Source organism: Podarcis cretensis, assembly GCF_951804945.1.
Source record: "Podarcis cretensis genome assembly, chromosome: 15".
NCBI classification, from domain to species: domain Eukaryota; kingdom Metazoa; phylum Chordata; class Lepidosauria; order Squamata; family Lacertidae; genus Podarcis; species Podarcis cretensis.
Window position 1 is genome coordinate 41,023,210 of NC_137185.1, and position 19,502 is coordinate 41,042,711.

Consider the following 19,502-nt stretch of genomic DNA (forward strand, 5'->3'; position numbering starts at 1 on the left):
TGAAAGTATTGGAGGAATTAAGTTCACAATTAAAGCACAGTTTTGGGTTTGCCTTCTCCCTTAAAAAAAATAGCAATAGACAATTACCAGCACATAAACTTTGGTTCTTCTAATGTTCTTGCTATTACAGCGGATTTAATAGCATAAGAATCTTTAAAAGCCTAGACTAAAGTAACATGCAAAGCCCATCGCCGAAGCTGAAGAAAAGTGGCAATGAATTAAGAAAGGCAAGATAATGTTAGCTTAAACTAATGGTCTAATTCTTAAAGAGGGGAACTTAACTAAGAAGTACATTAAGCTTTAAAATGTTATGAACTTGGGGAATCTGGCCTCCATGACTGGAATAAAACCATTGAAAGAGCTAGAACTTAATCAGATCTTTCAACATCAAACCGAGAGGAATGCACTCCTCCAGGCTAAAGGTCCTCCGAGGAGCCTACGTGCCTCCTCCCACTCAGCCGCCCTACAGCTGAGGGGGAGGCGGTGGGCAGACCGTTTGGGGCAGCGTGAAGCCTGCGAGCGCTCAAGCCACTGCGTCACTCCCAGGAGAGACGCGTGGCTCGGGCGCGCTGCAGGCCCCGCGGTGAGTGCCACCTGCCATTTTGTCAACCCCTCCCCAGTGGTGACACACAGGGTGGCCTGCATCTACCGCACCCCCTTTTCTCCGCCCCTGGGTAAGGGAAGGAGGTCCACATCTCCTTTGCCCCTTCTCAAAAACATTGCAGAGAGCTGGGGGTTCAGTCCTGTTCGGCATCGCTTTGGTGGGCAGCTGCTGGCTCTGTTTCCCCAGGACATTCTCTGCAGGGAACATGCTGGCAAAGCAGTCCATTACAGCCAGCAGGGTTGAACTCTTTCACATGGTGGGGTTGTTCTAAGCCCATGATCCTTTGGCTTGCCCTTTTCTGAACTCCCCCCCCCCAGCTCATCCTTTTTGAAGCGAGGAGATCAATACTGTTCAATGGACTTCACTCTCAGGCAACTAGATATAAGGCTGAAGCTTTTAAGCGCTAATCACCTGCTGCCTACCTTGTATTTTTCATATCTAAGAGCAGAACTTTTCCTTCTATCTCATTAAGATCATATTCCAACCCCTGCTTCCAATTACATGCTTTGCTTTGCCCCTGCTGTGCATCCCAGCCCAATCTCTGCTGAGCAATAGCAAGATTCTAGGGGTCTTGGCACTCAACCAGGGCTTGTGTTCCTTTGAAAAGAAGCACAGTGGAGACTACTTTCTTTAAGAAATATGGTTTATTTACACATATTTACTGTTATGTACTGAAGTTCTCACCCTGGGCCAGCAGGGGGATACTGTAGATAGTTATGCAAATAAGGGATTGAAAGTGACGTTCAATGATTGGATATTTTTAGAAAATTGTTACAGTTACATTGTACTGGAGCTCTATATAAGCAGGCTGACTGAACCCTTCAGTGCAGTTCTGTCCTGGCCTGTGAATAAACAAGAGCTGTTTGAAGAATCGCTGTGTTGTCTGATATGTTCATCCACAACTTAACATTTACAACCTGCGTTTTGATGGAAAGAGAGCCCACAGTATTTACAGGATTGGATTTGGAGGGATCCTAAGTATCATCCTCATGCCCTTCAGTCCTCACATGGAGCTCTACCCACTTCATCCTTCTCCTTCCCAGCAGCACTTGCAGAAAACAACTCCTTCCCTTCTGCTTTCAGTACCCCCTCCACTCACCCTGACAACCTCTGTTTCTCAAGTCCATTGCATCCCCCCCTTCCCAGCTGCTTATACCAGGCCAACGGTAATCATACCCCAAAAGCTATTGGGCAGAGAGTCTGGTGTTTTCTAATGGCTTACCATTATCAAACAAACCAGGCCATTATCAGACTTTATTTCTTCAAGATCCAGCTAGCCATTGCCAGGCAGGGGATGCAAAAGCCAGCCAGTGTTAATTCCCAGCTCTTGATAAATTCCTGAAATCATGAATTTGCTCAAATTCTAACCCTCACTGAATGTAGATGTTATGGGGGGAGGGTCTGCCCCAACTCATAATAGTACGTTTGTATGCATGCTGAACTCTTCCTTGTAGGGGTCCAGCACATCTGGTGTTCTTTGTCCACCTTTAATATGACAATAGCATCATAATTTGTCATTTAAGAACTGGAAGTTCCCAAATCTTTCTCACTGTTTTGTGGAGGAAGAAGGTTAAAAAAAAAGCGAGGCTCTGGGATTAAAGATAATGGAATGGATATCTTCACTTATTTGTTGCTTAGACCAGTCAGTTTGATGTGGAAATTCACAACTCTCTATAGCATCAAAGCAAAGCAGGTAGTTGCTTTGGGCAGCTTGATACTAGGAGCAGCGAGAAACTGAGAAAGGATTTATAGTGTTGAATCTGAATTTCAATTTTGCCTATGGCTACCGAACCCTAGAGCCAAGCCTGTAGAATAGAAATGTTTTCCATGTAGGAATATATGATGCATCAAGGTACTGTCTCCACATTGTAGTTTATTATTGAGTGGTATGCCATAATTTGGGATCAGTATATAGCATTTTGGGGGTTAGTGGGTTGGGAATAAAGCCTTTGTAGGCAGAGCAGTGTATAAAACAAAAAAAATAAAATTAAGAGTCCCTGAAAATGTGGGATACCGTGTGATGCATGTCAAAGTAGCATTGCCAAGCCAGTCAAGAAAATCATGGCTGTCAATAGAGTTAGCAAGCTTTATGTTAAAATATAAGAACACATTGTGACCCATGAGTATGCTAGTGTTTCATTCGGCTGCCTAGCCCAAACCTGCAATAACACAAAGAGGCCAGCTGTGAATTGATAATGGCCACAACTTTACTGGGAACAGCATGGCGTGAACAGCATGGCATATGGTAGGATGCTATTGCCAGTCAGCCTGCTTGCTGTCCAAGGCCCTTACCCAGTGTGCCCCCAGCAGGGAGTTGACTGGCAATTTGGGGAAACCTTGGTGTGGGTCATTTCTGTGATCCCTGTTGTCAACCTTGGTGTGTGGTGACAGAAGCGCCACCAGTTGGTCCTGGTACCATTGTGCACCACCCCAAGACTCCTAATGGGGTCACCCATTTTTATTTCAGGACTCCTGCCAAATACCTACCAACCACCAAAGTTGTAGAGTAGAATTACGAGAAATACAGATGCAGCTAAATTAACCCTGGGCTCCCGATCCAGGGAAGGCAGCAATTCCACATTCCTAAGGCAAGTTATGGATGTGGGTAATATTATTTCAAAGCTCTGTAAACAAGCAACTAACAAATGTCCTAAGCAAAGATGAGAACAAAGGGAGGTTGGGTCACATCCTGTGGCAGTGACACAAATGGGCTACACCATGGCCCTCACCTGGCTTTAAAGGCCAGGTGCAAAGCAGACAAGGGGAATTTCTCTGTGTACACTGCCTGCTTCAGTGTAACAAAGCAAATTTAGTTTTTTGTTCAATTGGTAATCAGCCTTTCAAAGCAAATTAAAAACAAGGAAGGAGTTTCCACTCTGGCTCCTATTTTTCTCAACTATCTTAACAAACTCCAGCCCCAAGGGGAAGCTATGCCTGTTTAAAGTGATATGTTACTCCTTGAAATGTAGAGTGCAGATAGGACTCTAGCCTTGCTAAGTGTGGAATGCATTTCAGAAAGTTCTAATTTAGTGTCATTATGTCCCAGAAGATGCTTGGCAGATTGCTAACCTGAGCTCTGGATTTCTGGTCCAACATTGCTGGAGTCAGTGGTATAAGCTTTTTTTTTTTTGGTAAGAGACATGCATCAGTAGAGGCTGATGCAGTCAGCAGAGTACATGATTGGATCCATAATGCACAAGGGAAACCACTGGAACAGCAGGAGACAGGAGTGTGAAATGTCACACTGCTGAGAAGTTGAGAATATATTTTTTTGTGATAGATCTCTCCCAAAGTGAAAACTTTCTCACCCTGTAGTCCCTGCCTGCTACTTGATTTTGCTAGCACCTGTCAAATAAGATTAGGAGGGGTACAATGACAGCAAATCAGTGAAAGAAAGATTTCCAGTGGTTGGAAGCAGTAAGGAAATTTTTGTCACAGATCTGCACCAAGACTTTATTTTTTAAAAAAATAGTTTAGGCACTCAAATATCAGGTCTCAGCTGTTAGTACTGCTATGAACCAGGGCATCCAAGACTTGCTTGGCCCCAGATAAAATGTGAGGTTATTAAATGATTAGAAGAAGGTGTCTCTCATTTTTGAAGAAACAGGCATAATCCATTCAGACCCACCACTGCTGGGTCTCCAAGTCTTGCTGCGCACTCAAGTTTGTCTCAAAATTGCCATCACAACAACTACATGCAATAATACAAGGTGGAATGGAAAACAATGTCTTCTTACATTCTTCCTTACCACCATATCAATAATTTATTTATACACGGTTTTGTCGGTTTGAAAGTGGGGAAGGGCTGTAATTCAGTAGTAGAGCATCTGCTTTCCTTGCAGGAGGTCCCACATTCAATCCCTGGCATTTTCTGTGTTTACAAAATTAACACTATCAGTTCTTGCACTGGCAATAACATGATGGGATGGAGAAAGAATATGTTTTAAATTGATTTAACAATTAACACATTTTCCCAAGGAACTCTAGGAATTGTAGCTTGTGAGGGAATGGGGTCTCCTAAAAACTCTCAGGATGTTTCAGAAGTGGTCAGCCCAATGACTCTTAGGTTCCTCGCCATAATGCGATGTCATGAACTGGAGCTGTTGTAAACTCTCATGAGAATTATGTCATTGAAAGTGCATGCATTTTCAATTCTTTTTTCCAATGGAGTGAGGGGTGAATTTCACGGCAGATACAGACCCCGATGCCTGCAAAGATCTCAGACCTGCTTTATTTTTTATTCTCCTATATCAGAAACTATTTGTCATGCTGCTTTGCAGCATGGGACATACATTTATATGATTCTGGGAGATGTAACTCATTTTCTGTTTAATCCACTGTCTGTCAAAAAGCAAGATTTAAGACAGAACTCTATGGGTTTTCTGACATGGCTCAGGTTTTATTTAGGTACACTCAATCTGATTCACAAGGGGATTCTAGTTTCTTTGGAAAAGATGTCATTTGGATGAGAAGCAAAAGAACTGACTTACAGTGGACCTGGATTTTCACACTCCATAATCATTTGCTGAATGTGAAGTGCAACAGGCTCTCCTGAAGTTGAGATCCACTTAAGTGAAGCACGACAAGGACAAAAGAATAACTGACAAAGTCTGGAGGTCAGTCATTTTATTTTTAAAAAAGTACCCATCCTTTGGATGGGTGGTGGTGTTTGTGTGGTACTCCCTGCATGAGCCCTATTCTCATCTTCAGACCCTTTCTCCAATGCCATGACAATCCTGCACAGCCAGGATCCATGATCACATGGAAGAGCCTGCATCATGTGTACCATTCTGGAGTTCAATTGTACCTTATAATCAACACAAAGAGGTTAAAGATTGGGGCAGCAGGTTCTAGAGCCGGGATCCTACTGCTAAGAATCTCATGTCTTTGGCCTCTGTTCTTCATGATATTCCTACCAATGGGACCAAGAGCAGGGCCTCTCTGCCATCACAAATTTATTTGAATAATTATAAGATCTTGTATCCACCAATGTCATTTCATTAGTACAAGGACTTCTGCCAGCACAACAGGACTTGCTCTCCGGCTCCTCATCCCATGCACTGCCCTGCTTCCTCTCCCAAAAAATCTGGTGTGGGAGGTTGGGAGAACCTCAGAATAGAGTTTGGAGAGCACAAGAAGGGCACAGGGAAAGGAGCAGGAGGGTAAGTCCCATTGCACAGGTAGACGTTTTTCCACTAATTAATTTGTTGCATACAACCCAAGATTTCACACACACCCATCACTGTAAGATCTCGGGAAAGATTGCAACAATATAATATACAATTGAAAAAATATAGAAACAATTACAACTATAGAACAAGTACAGTAATTATAGAGCAGCATAAATTCAACAACAAAACAAAAGAACTATCAAAGGTAAAAAGGTGCCTCTTCAGCATATGGCAAATGGTGTAAATTGCAGGTGCCAGGTGTACCTCTTTGGGGAGGGAATGTCACAATGCAGGGGTTGCTACAAAGAAAGCCTTTTCATAGGCTGCCCTGCTAGGGCGTCAACTTAAGCCCCAGATTATGGGTGCCCAATGGCGCCTGCAACGTAATGCGACGTCATGACATCATGTTATGTTGATGCTTCTGAGTCCTCATAAAATGTCATAAAATGGCTGTTGTGGCGGTGTGGCTTGGCACAAAATGGCTGCTGAAACTGAAAGAGCAGGGAAGGACCACAAAATTGTGAGGGCATCCCTCTCCACCCTACACAAAAACAATGGTGGGGAAGGAACCTACATCAGCTGCTGCCATGCTTGTTCACAGATGGAAGCTCTTTGCATCTCTCCTCCATTTAGAACAGGTGCCATGGTGGGCATCCACTCCAGGCATCCAGTGATATGTGGGCATGTTCAAGGGGATGTGTTCAATATTGGAGAGACTGCGCTCATACAAACATGAACTGTGCAGGAAGTGTAAACATTACCTTGGGCTTTATGAATTTTTGAGGATATATTTACTGAGACCTTTTGTGTGTGCCAGTGGAGGTGTACTGGAAGACACACTGGCATGCATGGCCACCACACTGGTGTCCCCTGTGCTAGCCTTTACAGCTATTGTTCAGTAGCTAGTTATTATTTATTTCTGGCACTGTGGGATTGATGTAGCTCCTTACGTATGCTTTGCCTGACTTCCTGGTGTTCCATTCTACTTTTGATATCTCATCTGCTGTTGAGATGATGATGATACTGTCCCAGGGGTATAATGTAAGACACCAAATCCTCTATCCGTAGAAAATGGAAAATTGATATGAAAATGCCAAATTCACGGAACAAGGAGCACTAAACAAAGAACAAGATGAATTAATTCAATATTTGCTGACTTCTGGATTTTGTTGTCTTGCATCGTATTTTATTTATTTCCCCATTTCTTCTACCATGCTTCATGTCTCACATGAAATACACACATGCACATGCGCACACAGACACACACACACACACAGGTGGCTAAGAATTTTATCATAATGAGATGCATAAGGACAATTAAGAACGATGATTAAGATCCATCAAACAAATCATAAAACTGTAATGATCAATAGTAAAATTTTATGGGAACCAAAATAATAAAAACGTAATGATGTTAAGATTAGAAGATACTTGCAATTGCCCCATGCTACCTAGCAAAATATGTTCTGTGGTGTGTGTGTGTGGGGGGGGGAAATACAATACAGAAAAGGTAAAAATAGTTTAGAACTATAAAATCAGACATCAGTTAAAATGTCTGCTGGGATGAGAAAAACGGCTTCAGTAGGCACTAGAGGTTCAACAGGGAAAGGGCATGTCTGACCTCAAGTGGAAATGAGTTCCATAATATAGAGCCCACCATACTGACTGCATGGCTGGTGGATGGTACAGACATGTTATCCATCTGAGCCACAGGGGATGACCAGCAGCGACTTCCCCAAATACCTCATTGATCAGGCAAGGATATAAGAGATCGAGCAGTTCTTGAAGTATCCTGTTGTTAGAGACAACAAAATGTTTTATTTTTATTTTTACAACTCAGACATGCTGGGAGGCTTAATGTTAATAAATTATTGCTGAACACATGGATACAAGTAGTGTATCCTGTCCTCTCCATCAGGAGGACAGGAGGAGCTACAACTGGCGTGAAGATCAGAAAAAGATACCATTAATTCAAAGCCAGACCAACTATGCTGGGCCTGAACAAAGTCTGGAAGATTCTTTTGACTCAGCTGTGCGTGAAAGGAGTAACAGACCATTTCTCACTGTGGATTTATATGTTGCATATAACCTTTTGAGCCTCTTTGATGGCAAGTGTCATTAAAATTCATTCTTCCCCCCACACAGCTGTCATGGTTTTGATTCCTCTCCCCCCCCCCCCCGCCCTGTCTGATAGGAGTTAGGAACTTAACTTCTGTAAGGTTTGCCTGACATGAGCTATGTTAGCACATCAGTTAAAGCTTAGTTCTTCTGAACTTCAGAGGTGTTTCACAACCTTAAATCTTGGCAGTTCTACTCTCCAACTTGCTCAAATGTTTAGGCCTCAAACACCTAAAGGAACTTCTATTTTAAACTCTTGCCTCATGGCACAAGCATTTCACTTAAAAAAAGAAAAGAAAACAGGTAGGCCGTCAGTTGTGTGACCAACTGTCGAGGACAAAACACCTAACTGCCAATACAGGACTGTCTAGGTGTGCAACCCTGGAAAATCGGTGGTCCCCAGATTGTGTGTACAGGTCTCTGTGCACATTTGGGAATACACAACTGTTTGTGTACACAAGTTCCAAGTGAAGCCAGGGTGCATAATCTGCTGCAATGATCCTGTATGTCTTAAATGAACGTCAACATTTTGAATGAACATGGATTTACACTGTGTGTACAAATCCATTGTCCTTAGAATGGGAAGGCCAACTGCAGGGAATCTTGGAAGCATCACAGCTATTGCACAGGGAATATAACCCCATCCTAATGGGGCCCTGGGAAGTAATATTGACTGTGTGGAACACTGGTACCACTTAGCAGATATTTTCCCTTCCCCATTTTGATGAGCACGCATTTAGCCTTAGCAAAGTATATAAATATGTGGACATAAGTCTTAATTCCACATTGCATACAAAATTTGAAATGCAGCATTACTGTACATTTATTTATTTATAAAAAATCTTGCATAGCAAGATAAAAACAAAAAGCCATAAAAAGCAGTGCAGAACAATTCTTAACACAATAATAATAACAATAGTAACAATAATAATATTTTTATTACTTGGTTGCCGCAGCCACTCTGGGCAGCTTCCAACATATATAAAAACATAATAAACAACTGGCTGCTCAAGAATTTTTTTATCAACTGTATAGGCTTGTCAGCATAAACATTTTGGAATAAATTGTGGAATATATCTATTATTTTTTATTTTGATGCATTTTTTTCTTTCCCACTTGAGTGGAACTGCAGAGGAAAATGCCTTCATACCTTTTTAAATGTTTAGTAGAAGCTCTAGGACCCTGACTCCAATTAACCCAGGCATCATGAGTCCAAATGAGGTGTCAGGGAAGGGCTGGTCAGACCTGAAAGAGGCGGAAGGCGCTCGAGGAGTTTCCAGCTGATGTCCCTGAAGAAGGTCCCAGTGGATTAGGGCAATCCATACCAGGGCTCCAAGAAACATCAGAGCTTCTAAGGACAAGGTGTCTGAAGTGGATGTGTATGTTGCAACCCTACGCCACCACTCCCGTGGTTTCAACACCACTTCACATTCATCCTTACTCCAGCTACAATGCCTCCTCCCTCCAAGGAAGTGCCGGATACCCATGCCACTCTGAGCCAGCGCTGTCACCCCTTCCATCACCTAGGACACAGAAACACCACATTGGCACAAACAGACAGCTCATGCCCTGCTCCTCAGACAGAGTTTCCATTTGCTTGCTCAGTCCAAAGATGTATCCTGCTTACTGCACTGGCATACAGTAGGTGCCAACTCCCTGGGGCCCTGGGTTCCCAAGCACCCACAAAATTCCCCATGAAGGGACTGGGCACCCACAAATTTTGGTGCCAGGGCCATGTACGTTGCATGGCCCCAATGGCTCCGAACACCCATGGCGCAGGGCCAAGCTGGCACTCCTGTGCAGCAGAGTCATGCCCACCCCATTCCTTTATAACCAGAGCCCAGGTGCTGTCCTAGTTGTTTGATCAACAGCTTAGCTAGCTTAGCTGTGTCCTGTACCTGCTGTGCTGGTGATTTATGCCTTGCTTATGTACTGTACCAGAACTGGAACTCTGAACATCACATGGCAGCATTTATTTATTAATTTGGTAGGATCCACTTTACTATTTTCAATATTTATGTTCTGCTTTTTCAGACAATTATTTTCAAAACAGTTTACATAAATACTTAATGCAACACAAAAAGCTAAAAGATGGTGAAACAAATAAAGAGGTATTTGAAATTTTGCAGGAAAAGCCTCGCTTCCTACCCAGTCCTACAGCAAACCAACTGGAAATGAGACCCTGTTGCTATCACTGGGACTTTCTACTTAAATCTATGTTTTTAGGATTCCAGCTCTAGTAATCAAAAGTGGTTTGATCATCTCTGTCTGTATATAACTAAGGAAAAACAAATATGTGAATGTCATATCCTTTGCTATATTTAATTAAATGTAATATGTGAATAAATAAAGGAAGAGTGGTGAACTGAAGACCTTTAATTCTGTTCCTTAATCAGAATCAACAGAAATCCTTCCATGAAATCCATTCTCATTAAATTCTAGGTTGTAAATAATGTCTCAGGTGCATAGCATTGAATTTGCAGCCCAGCCCAGGATAATTCCAAACTCGTTATATCAAGTAAGGTACAGGGGAGTTCAAAGAAATGTGAATAGTCTAATAATGGTCTTGAGCGGAGAACAAACAGTCTTGAATGTGACACAAAGGGAAATCAAATGGGCAATTTAAATAATTCAGCCTGGGTCTGCATATAACCAAATAAGAAAAGAGCAAACAAGGACATAACCCTTGTTTTGTGATTAGAATGTGAAATGACAGGTCTGTGATGGGTTCTGCCATTTTCTTCAGGCATCAGTTTCACTGCCCTCACTCCTCTGGCACTTCAGGACAGTACAAGAAGGGTACTGATCACATCTCGTAGAGCAGGGATAGCTGATGTCTGGAGCACTTTGGAATTTTAGAATCCCCAAGCATACAATCAAGCTTACGTGGCTACAGTCTATGTCAGGGGGCATCAACCACAAAGCAGGTAAGTGTTATGGGCACTATGAACCCCAGCAAACATATAAATATTGCAGATATCTACACATGCATGAAAACACCACAGACACACATGTACAGTCATTGCAAGTACACAAACTCACTCTCTACTCCCAGAAATTAGACTTGAAAAGCCTTCTGTTGGGTACAATCGAGTGGTTCTTTCAAGACGAAATTCAGTCAAGAGCAGAAGGATGGGACCTCCATGAGTATTAGGGAAGGCCTGCATGGGTGCCCATGAGTGCTATATTAGCAACCCATGGTGGGGGGCTTGAGTAAGGTGCCCCACTGCTCTTTACTCTCAAGGGATCCCCCTCCCCCTCCTCCTCACCATTGTCACTGCTGCACATTCACTTCCTCTGGGTCTTATCCACGCCATCCCAAAGGGGAGAGCAAAAGGGTTGTGAAAGAAACTGTTCCATCTTTTCACTCTTAGCACTCCTTGCATGGTCAGAGAGTGGAGGTGAACATGTCTTTTTGGGCTAACTGTTCTTAATTTTGGCTAACTGTGTTTACACAAATTGTGTAGGTGGAACATGATGTGAAATATGCTGCTAGCCCACAACATCCCCATCTCTACACACTTCACTCTTGAACTTCTTAAATTAAGTGAGGGATCTAAAGGGTGGGGATTCGGGTTATATTTGGTTGGGCATATTTAGAAGCATCGTGACAATTACAAGGAGGCTTTGAAGCACAGTGAGTGTCGTAATTGGAAACTCCTTTTCAGACTTTCCTGCCCCAGGACTTGCCTCTCCTCCCACATGAATTGTTTAAACACAGTTAAGATGCTTGAGAAAATTCCCTTCCAGTGCTCTGTACCTTGAGATATCCAAAGGCAATAAGATTAAAGTGTTAACCTTGAACATGAGAATTGAATCTGTCTTAGTCACACTGGTAAGCAACAGTAGACTGAATTCTTTTTAAAAAATAACATGTGTTTTACAACTTTCTATACAAGCCCTGCCAAGCAAAGCAGGGAATCAAAATAAAACAGACAAAATCATATGATTTGTCCTCTGGTTTATGGTACTGTTCCTTTAATTTATGATATCTAAATTCCATATGGTGTCGTTGTCCCCCTAAATTACAAAACACAGACCTTTGTCTTTGTCAAGGGGATTCACCTTTCCTCACTTTCCTAAGGCTTCTGCCAGAGAGTTGTGTTGCCTCGTTACAGCATAACTATCAGAAAGAGTTGAGACTGTGGGATGTGATACGTAAATAGCAGTCAGGTACAACTTTCCTTGTTTTCCCAGAGTGGACATGTGGGGGAATGTTTGGTCCAGCCAGTCGAAAACTTCCTGTTTCCTCCTGGCTGGGACATACTTCCTTTGTAGGTGACTAGAGGTTGGCATGACCTTACCTGTCCAAGTAAAAAAAAGGACAAGGCACACAGCACCCTCTCTCTTTTTTACTTCCTCTGACGTTGGAGCAGCTTTAAGCTAGAGATGCTCTGTTAGCTTCCACCCAACAGAGGACACTGGGATTATCCCCATATGGGATAGCTCCACATGTATATACTTTGTAACTAAGTCTGCCTTCAGGGATCCAACTGTGAACTGAATGAGTGAGTAAACTACTTTTACAGTATATACTTTACACAAGATTGTGACATGTTTATTCTTTTAAGAGGGATATAAGGGAACTTACCAGGCACCTAATAGTGAGAGGCTTACACAAGCCTGCAACCAGCTATGCACTGTGCATTTAAAAGGGGAATGTGAAACTCTGCTAAGTAAAAGAACATACTAGCATGAGTTAGGAAGGATATCAATAAACAAGATATCCTCTCCTGTCTCCCTGAACATTCCCACAGAGACTCCTTCTCCCACCCCCTGCTCTCCAGACAAAGTGCTTGGAGGGGAAGGGGGAGCTGAGAGACCCCCACCCCAGTCTCTCCCCTCCCCTCCCCTCATATACACATACTGTTACCACAGTCTTTGGAAGGGGAAAATGCCTTCCCACCCTCTGCCCAGCCTAACCCTTTCCCCCTTGCCCATGTGACCAACAGACAGACACATGGTTTCAGTTGACTGCCAATTTCATTGTTTCACCTAAATTGGGTGACATTATTTTTCTGTTGAAAGCTAAGAATATTGCTCCTAGCAATTTATCACAGCTTCTATAGCCTACATATAGTAGGGGCATTTAAAATGAGAGTTACCATAGCAATCCATAGTTTGCTCTGGCAACCCTACCATGAATGTCTCCCTTGTTCTCTTATAAATGGCAATGATTCCCACCAGAAGAAGAAGAAGAAGAAGAAGAAGAAGAAGAGGAGGAGGAGGAGGAGGAGGAGGAGGAGTTTGGATTTGATATCCCGCTTTATCACTACCCTAAGGAGTCTCAAAGTGGCTAACATTCTCCTTTCCCCTCCTCCCCCACAACAAACACTCTGTGAGGTGAGTGAGGCTGAGAGACTTCAGAGAAGCCCAAGGTCACCCAGCAGCTGCATGTGGAGGAGTGGAGACGCGAACCCGGTTCCCCAGATTACGAGACTACCACTCTTAACCACTACACCACACTGGTGCCAGAACTCATTTCCAGAGTGTTCCAGCTGCGGGGGGGCGGGGGGGCGGAGCCCTGCTCTAACTGAATCATCTAACTTGGGGATAGGGTAGCACTGCTCCCTGAAAAATTTACAGTAAACCATTAATAATTTTCAGGTAGTTTTTTTTTAAAAAAAGAAAAGAAAAATTGCAAATTGCTTCGGAACCCTGGAGAACTAAAATTGAGATTAGAAAATTGAGAAACCGAGAGATGCGGAAATGACAGATACTTCCAGCCCAAGTTCTGTCTGAGAACATTGCCTACATAAGCTGGTTAAGTCAGGTTCAAGGGGAGATAATTGCAGTCTGCAATTTGGTTCTGCTCAAAACTAAAGCCTTAATCTCTGAAATAAAAATTAATGTCCTCTATCATCCACTGAAGTGATAGAATAATTTGGATATGCAGGAATATCCAAGTCATTTAGAGCACCATTGGTAAACCATAAAAGCATGAGATCATGGAACTGAAGAGACATCTGTCCTGTGTCTAAATATATCTCTTTATGTTCTGTGAACAGTATGCAAATTTGATACACAAGCCCATTATCTCTTGCTCTCACGAATATGCGGCTTACTTTCTATTTGCTGAGAAACATTTTCATAATAAATTGTAGATATTATTCCTATCAAGACTCTGTGCTGGCAGACACCACAGCCCCAAGCTCATGCAAAATTTTCTGAAATGGGTTCAAATGGGGAAATGATTATTTTAAGGTGAGTGGTTTGCCCGAGGTAATTTGAGTAATTTGGAATTAAGGAACCAGGCCAAATTCATTTGATTCACATTTTAATATGACCCTAGAAATGGCAGCGTGTGGGTTGCCAGCACCTGGGGCTGCATGGGGGGTGGGAGGGAAATGGACAGAGCACACATGCACATTCAACCGCCTAATGCTGCCCACATCACCCAGGAGATTGCAGTTGCAGAGATAAGAAAAGAAGAGTTGTTCTGTTGTCTGGAGAAGTCACTTCCAGGTTCAAATGGAGAAGCCATTTTCAATGGAGCCCAAGGAGAGAAGTGCACAGCTGTATTGAGGTGGCACCGGGTATTGAAATTTTATGCCCCTAACAATTTTGTGTCTGGAGCAACCATTCCTGTGTGTGCACTGGACCCTGCCTAATTCATACCTCCTGTATAAATATACAAACTGCAACACTACTATCCTACAAAGTTTGCACTTCACTGAATTTTTAGACATGTTTCTCCAACTCCAAAATGTGAACAAAAATGATATATTAGTGGAAATAGCATACAAAATGGCATCATGCTTAGAAATGTAGCATGCAAAAAAAATGCTTTAAGTGAAATTGCATACAAAAAATTCTGGAGAGTTTTGTTTTCTTGTTTTAAATCACCCCAAAAAATGAGGAAACAGTGTATGTAATTTTTTTTTAAAAAAAGTGAAACTGAAATATGCTGAAATGGGTCACTGTGGGCTTGTCTATACTGAACTGGGATCTTTCCAAAGCACCCGAAGCCAAACCTCTGAACCAATTCAGGGTGCTTCACAGATGTGGCTGTTAAAAAATGCTGCAGAAAGTGTGTTGGATAAAGTGATATCTTTCTCCCCAAGTTTGCATTAAGGAAAATACCAGGGTGTGTAGAGGTGAGAGCTATGTCTAAAAATCCAGCTTCTAATCGGAAGGGAAAATATTCCCAGTGATTTGAGGGAGAGATGTTAAAAGTCATGTTTCATTTTCCATGCTTTTTGCTAGTTCTGCTAGTGGGGTTTGCTCAGAAAATTCTGGATGTTTAAGCCATTCTGCCTCTGTGCCACATTCTCACACTCCTGTCAAATCAACTTTACACTTAGCTTCTGTGAATTTTGGTGCCAACTGAGCAGAGCACAAACCTGATGTTTTCTTTTTAAAAAAATCACATTCTGCTTAGTCTCTGCACATATACTTCTGATATTCTACAGATAACTTTCCTTAGGCCACCTCTACAACTTCATACAAAAACATTGCCCTCAAAAAACCTTTATTAAAGATAAGCAAAGCAGGTCTCACGTGTATCCTACTTTCATTCAAATTGCCTACAAAAATATAGGGAATATTGTAAAGTACTCCAAAAATAAATGTTCAACTTTTAGGACAGCCACTGTAGCTATCCTTATGAAATTTGAAATATTACCCCCTCAGAAGGGGATACTATACATGCATATTTCATCCAATCTGCCAAAAAATCAAAAGGTTTGACAGTTCCTTCAAAAAGAAATTAAGGGTGATTCACAGGAAAAGTCCTGGACCTGGTTGTCTATAATTTGGCAGGTGTTATACACCAAGGAGTGGTTTCTATGCTTGCAAATTTCAGCCAATTGTATCAAAAAGGAGGCAGGTTCAGGTTTCAACCAGGGTGTCCCACATGACTGTAAAGTGGTGCTGTGCAATGCCAAGTCAATGACCAATAAGACAAGTGTGTCATCCAAGACTTGATCATAGATAGAAGAATTGACCTGGCTGGCATGTGTAACAGAAGTGGCTGGACACAGCAGCTGTTCTCACCGCTGCTTGTCCACCAGCTTTCTGTCATGCACAGCAACGTAGGTCATGTGGGTGGGGAGGTGAAGTTGCAGTGATTGTTAAGAAGTTCTTAGTTTTCACCAGGAAAAATCCAACTTTCTGGATTGTGGGAGTTGGGTAATAGGGGCAGAACAGGATTCCTCTTTGCATGGGGCTGTCTTTGAAGCTGACTTGGAAACTACAATTAATCCAGAATGCGGCTACCAGACTGGAGACTGTTCTGCCTGCTGAAATTGCAGGTGGGCAGGTGTGATCCTGGCTGGATTCCCACTGGCTGTAGCTAGCAGAAAGCCCCCAAACTGATGCACTCCAAGAGCAGGGGGCGGGGCAGAGCCTGCCCAGATTCGCTGGCTCCCAAGCTGGCTCTGGTACCACCACTTGACAACATCAGGCCTGATATGGACCAGATCACTATGCCAAATTCGGGCTGGCATATCATAGATTATGGATTTGCCTGTTTGTTGCCTTCTGTTCTATCTGGCATAAACGTAGCAGGGCTGTGGATGTGATGGTGAGGATTATCTGGGGTTAGGATTGCTCTGCAACACTGCAGCCATGGACATTTACTTGAAGGTAAGTCCCTGACTTACTTCTGAGTAAACATGCACAGGATCCAGCCATGCCTAACAAATTCATTTGCATCTCTTGGCTTTTGTTATAGGGATTAGCATGATTGTGTGGGTGCTTTGCTGTCAGTAATGGATCATGCCTAGTCCAGGGCCTTTTTTTCTTGTCTCAATGCAGACATATCCCTAGACAGCTGAATAACATTTGTTCTGATGTGCATCCTCTGATCTTTTTCAAAAATAACCACATTTCATCCTGACTAAAATCACATATCCAAGCCTTGACAAGGCTTGCCAGTCCTGCCAGTCCCTCATCTGTCAAAGTTCTCTCCATCTGAATAAATCTGTGTACTTCCAGAGTCTACCAAGGGAGGTATCAATAGCTCCTTCCAATAGTTTTTTTTTAATGCTTTCATAACACACAAATCAAAATGATCATCAGCAACAAATCATATTTAACTCTCACTCCACCCACATCCCAATATCTCAAGTGGAGAGATTGGGGAAAACAAAGGCATCTCTGAGGAATGCACTGGCAATATTTTGCACATAAGCTTTCATTGTGAAACCATCCTTGTCAGATAGCTTGAGGGCTGATCTAGACATGCAGGACTATAAGGTGGGGGAGCTTATTGCATGGGGGATTGTTGTTGTTGTTTAGTCGTTTAGTCGTGTCCGACTCTTCATGACCCCATGGACCAGAGCACGCCAGGCACTTCTGTCTTCCACTGCCTCCCGCAGTTTGGCCAAACTCATGCTGGTAGCTGCGCGAACACTATCCAACCATCTCGTCCTCCATCGTCCCCTTCTCCTTGTGCCCTCCATCTTTCCCAACATCAGGGTCTTTTCCAGGGAGTCTCCTCTTCTCATGAGGTGGCCAAAGTATTGGAGTCTCAGCTTCAGGATCTGTCCTTCCAGTGAGCACTCAGGGCTGATTTCCTTAGGAATGGAGAGGTTTGATTTTCTTGCAGTCCATGGGACTCTCAAGAGTCTCCTCCAGCACCATAATTCAAAAGCATCAATTCTTCGGCGATCAGCCTTCTTTATGGTCCAGCTTTCACTTCCATACATCACTACTGGGAAAACCATAGCTTTTACTATACAGACCTTTGTTGGTAAGGTGATGTCTCTCCTTTTTCAGATGCTGTCTAGGTTTGTCATTGCTTTTCTCCCAAGAAGCAGGCGTCTTTTAATTTCGTGACTGCTGTCACCATCTGCAGTGATCATGGAGCCCAAGAAAGTAAAATCTCTCACTGCCTCCATTTCTTCCCCTTCTATTTGCCAGGAGGTGATGGGACCAGTTGCCATGATCTTCGTTTTTTTGATGTTGAGCTTGAAACCATATTTTGTGCTCTCCTCTTTCACCCTCATTAAAAGGTTCTTTAATTCCTCCTCACTTTATGCCATCATTTCTGCATGGGGGATAGTAATACTTTTAAAATCCTCACCTGCATAAAAAAAATTAAAGATACATTCTATACCACAGTCATACCTCATGTTACTTCCGCTTCATGTTATGTTCTTTCACGTTATGTCCCGCAGCGACCCAGAAGTACCAGAAAGGGTTACTTCTGGGTTTAGCCACTCGTGCATGCGCAGACACGCAGAATGACATCACACGCATGCGCAGAAGTGGCGAATCACAAGCTGCGCATGCGCCGCTGCGCCGCTGCGGGTTGCATTCTTTTCATGTTGCAAACAGGCCTCCAGAACGGATCCCATTCGCAACCAGAGGTACCACTGTAGTAGCATTCAGCAGAACAGGAAGAGTGTCAGTCTCCTTCCTGGTGTGCTATGCTAATCTTCCACTTGCAAAGAGTTTTAAATGTCAAAGAAGCATCAAAAAATGCTTTAATCTTCCTGTGTGAGCTTAGACTAGGGGTGGGGAAGAAGTTCAATATGGTTCATATTATAAGGTGAACATATCTAAGTCATTCTTTCTGAAACATTATGTGGACCAAAGCACAGTAATCCTTTGAAACTCACACCTCCAAATTTTTCAGTGCATTTCTGCAGCCTCGTAATATGTACAAAAAATGCATATACTCACAGAAAGTGTGCATCAGCATGTGTATATTTGAGAAAATAACATACAAGAATGCATTGTATTAGTAAAAGCTGCTTTACAAACATCTACATGTTAGACAAAATTGCACACAAATGAGAAATTTACATCAGAAATCTGATGTGGAAATATGGATAGTTTTGAAGGGAAAAAATATAAACTAAGAAAAAGCAAAACTGACATTCACCATTCCATAGCTCTGACCCTACTTTTTAAATTTCGGCCTCATTCCATTGTGTGCAGATGCAGCTTCAATTTGCCCCAAAGTTAAGCAAATCAAGTGAAACTATACTGCCAGTTGATTTCTCTGGTACCTTTGTGGTCCCCCACCCCCCTCCTTCTGGTATGTGTGCACAACATAAAACCCTCCCCCCACAATGCCACTCCAGTTTTCCTTCCTCGCGCACAACAATACAACAGTCAGTCAGCACTGTGTGCTAGCTGAACATGCTCAGTCCTCTTGCTTTACACAGGCTATCACGGCCACCTAAAACAGGTGCTTGTTTATGGTCACAGATATACAGAACATGAGCAAGGGGTGGAGTGTTTCTTGATAGGGAATTTCAAGGAGACTTCAGTCTATTGCGGGGGGGGGGGGGTTTCATCTCATTGGTCACATTCCTCTCAAGGCAACATTCCAGGGGCCACCAGAAGAAAATGAGCAACTAAGATTAATTTTACCTTTATAAAGTACTTGTTGCTATACACTCTTACATATCCTTCTCTCTATGCTTTAGCCAGGCAACCAAGAAGTATTATCAAAGTTTAAGGATGCATGATATTCTTGTAAAGAAGCTGGTAAAATGCGGACTTGACTATGCTACTACTCAGTGGATTTGTAACTGGCTGTCTGACCGAACCCAAAGGGTGCTCATCAATGGTTCCTCTTCATCCTGGAGAAGAGTGACTAGTGGGGTGCCACAGGGTTCTGTCTTGGGCCCGGTCTTATTCAACATCTTTATCAA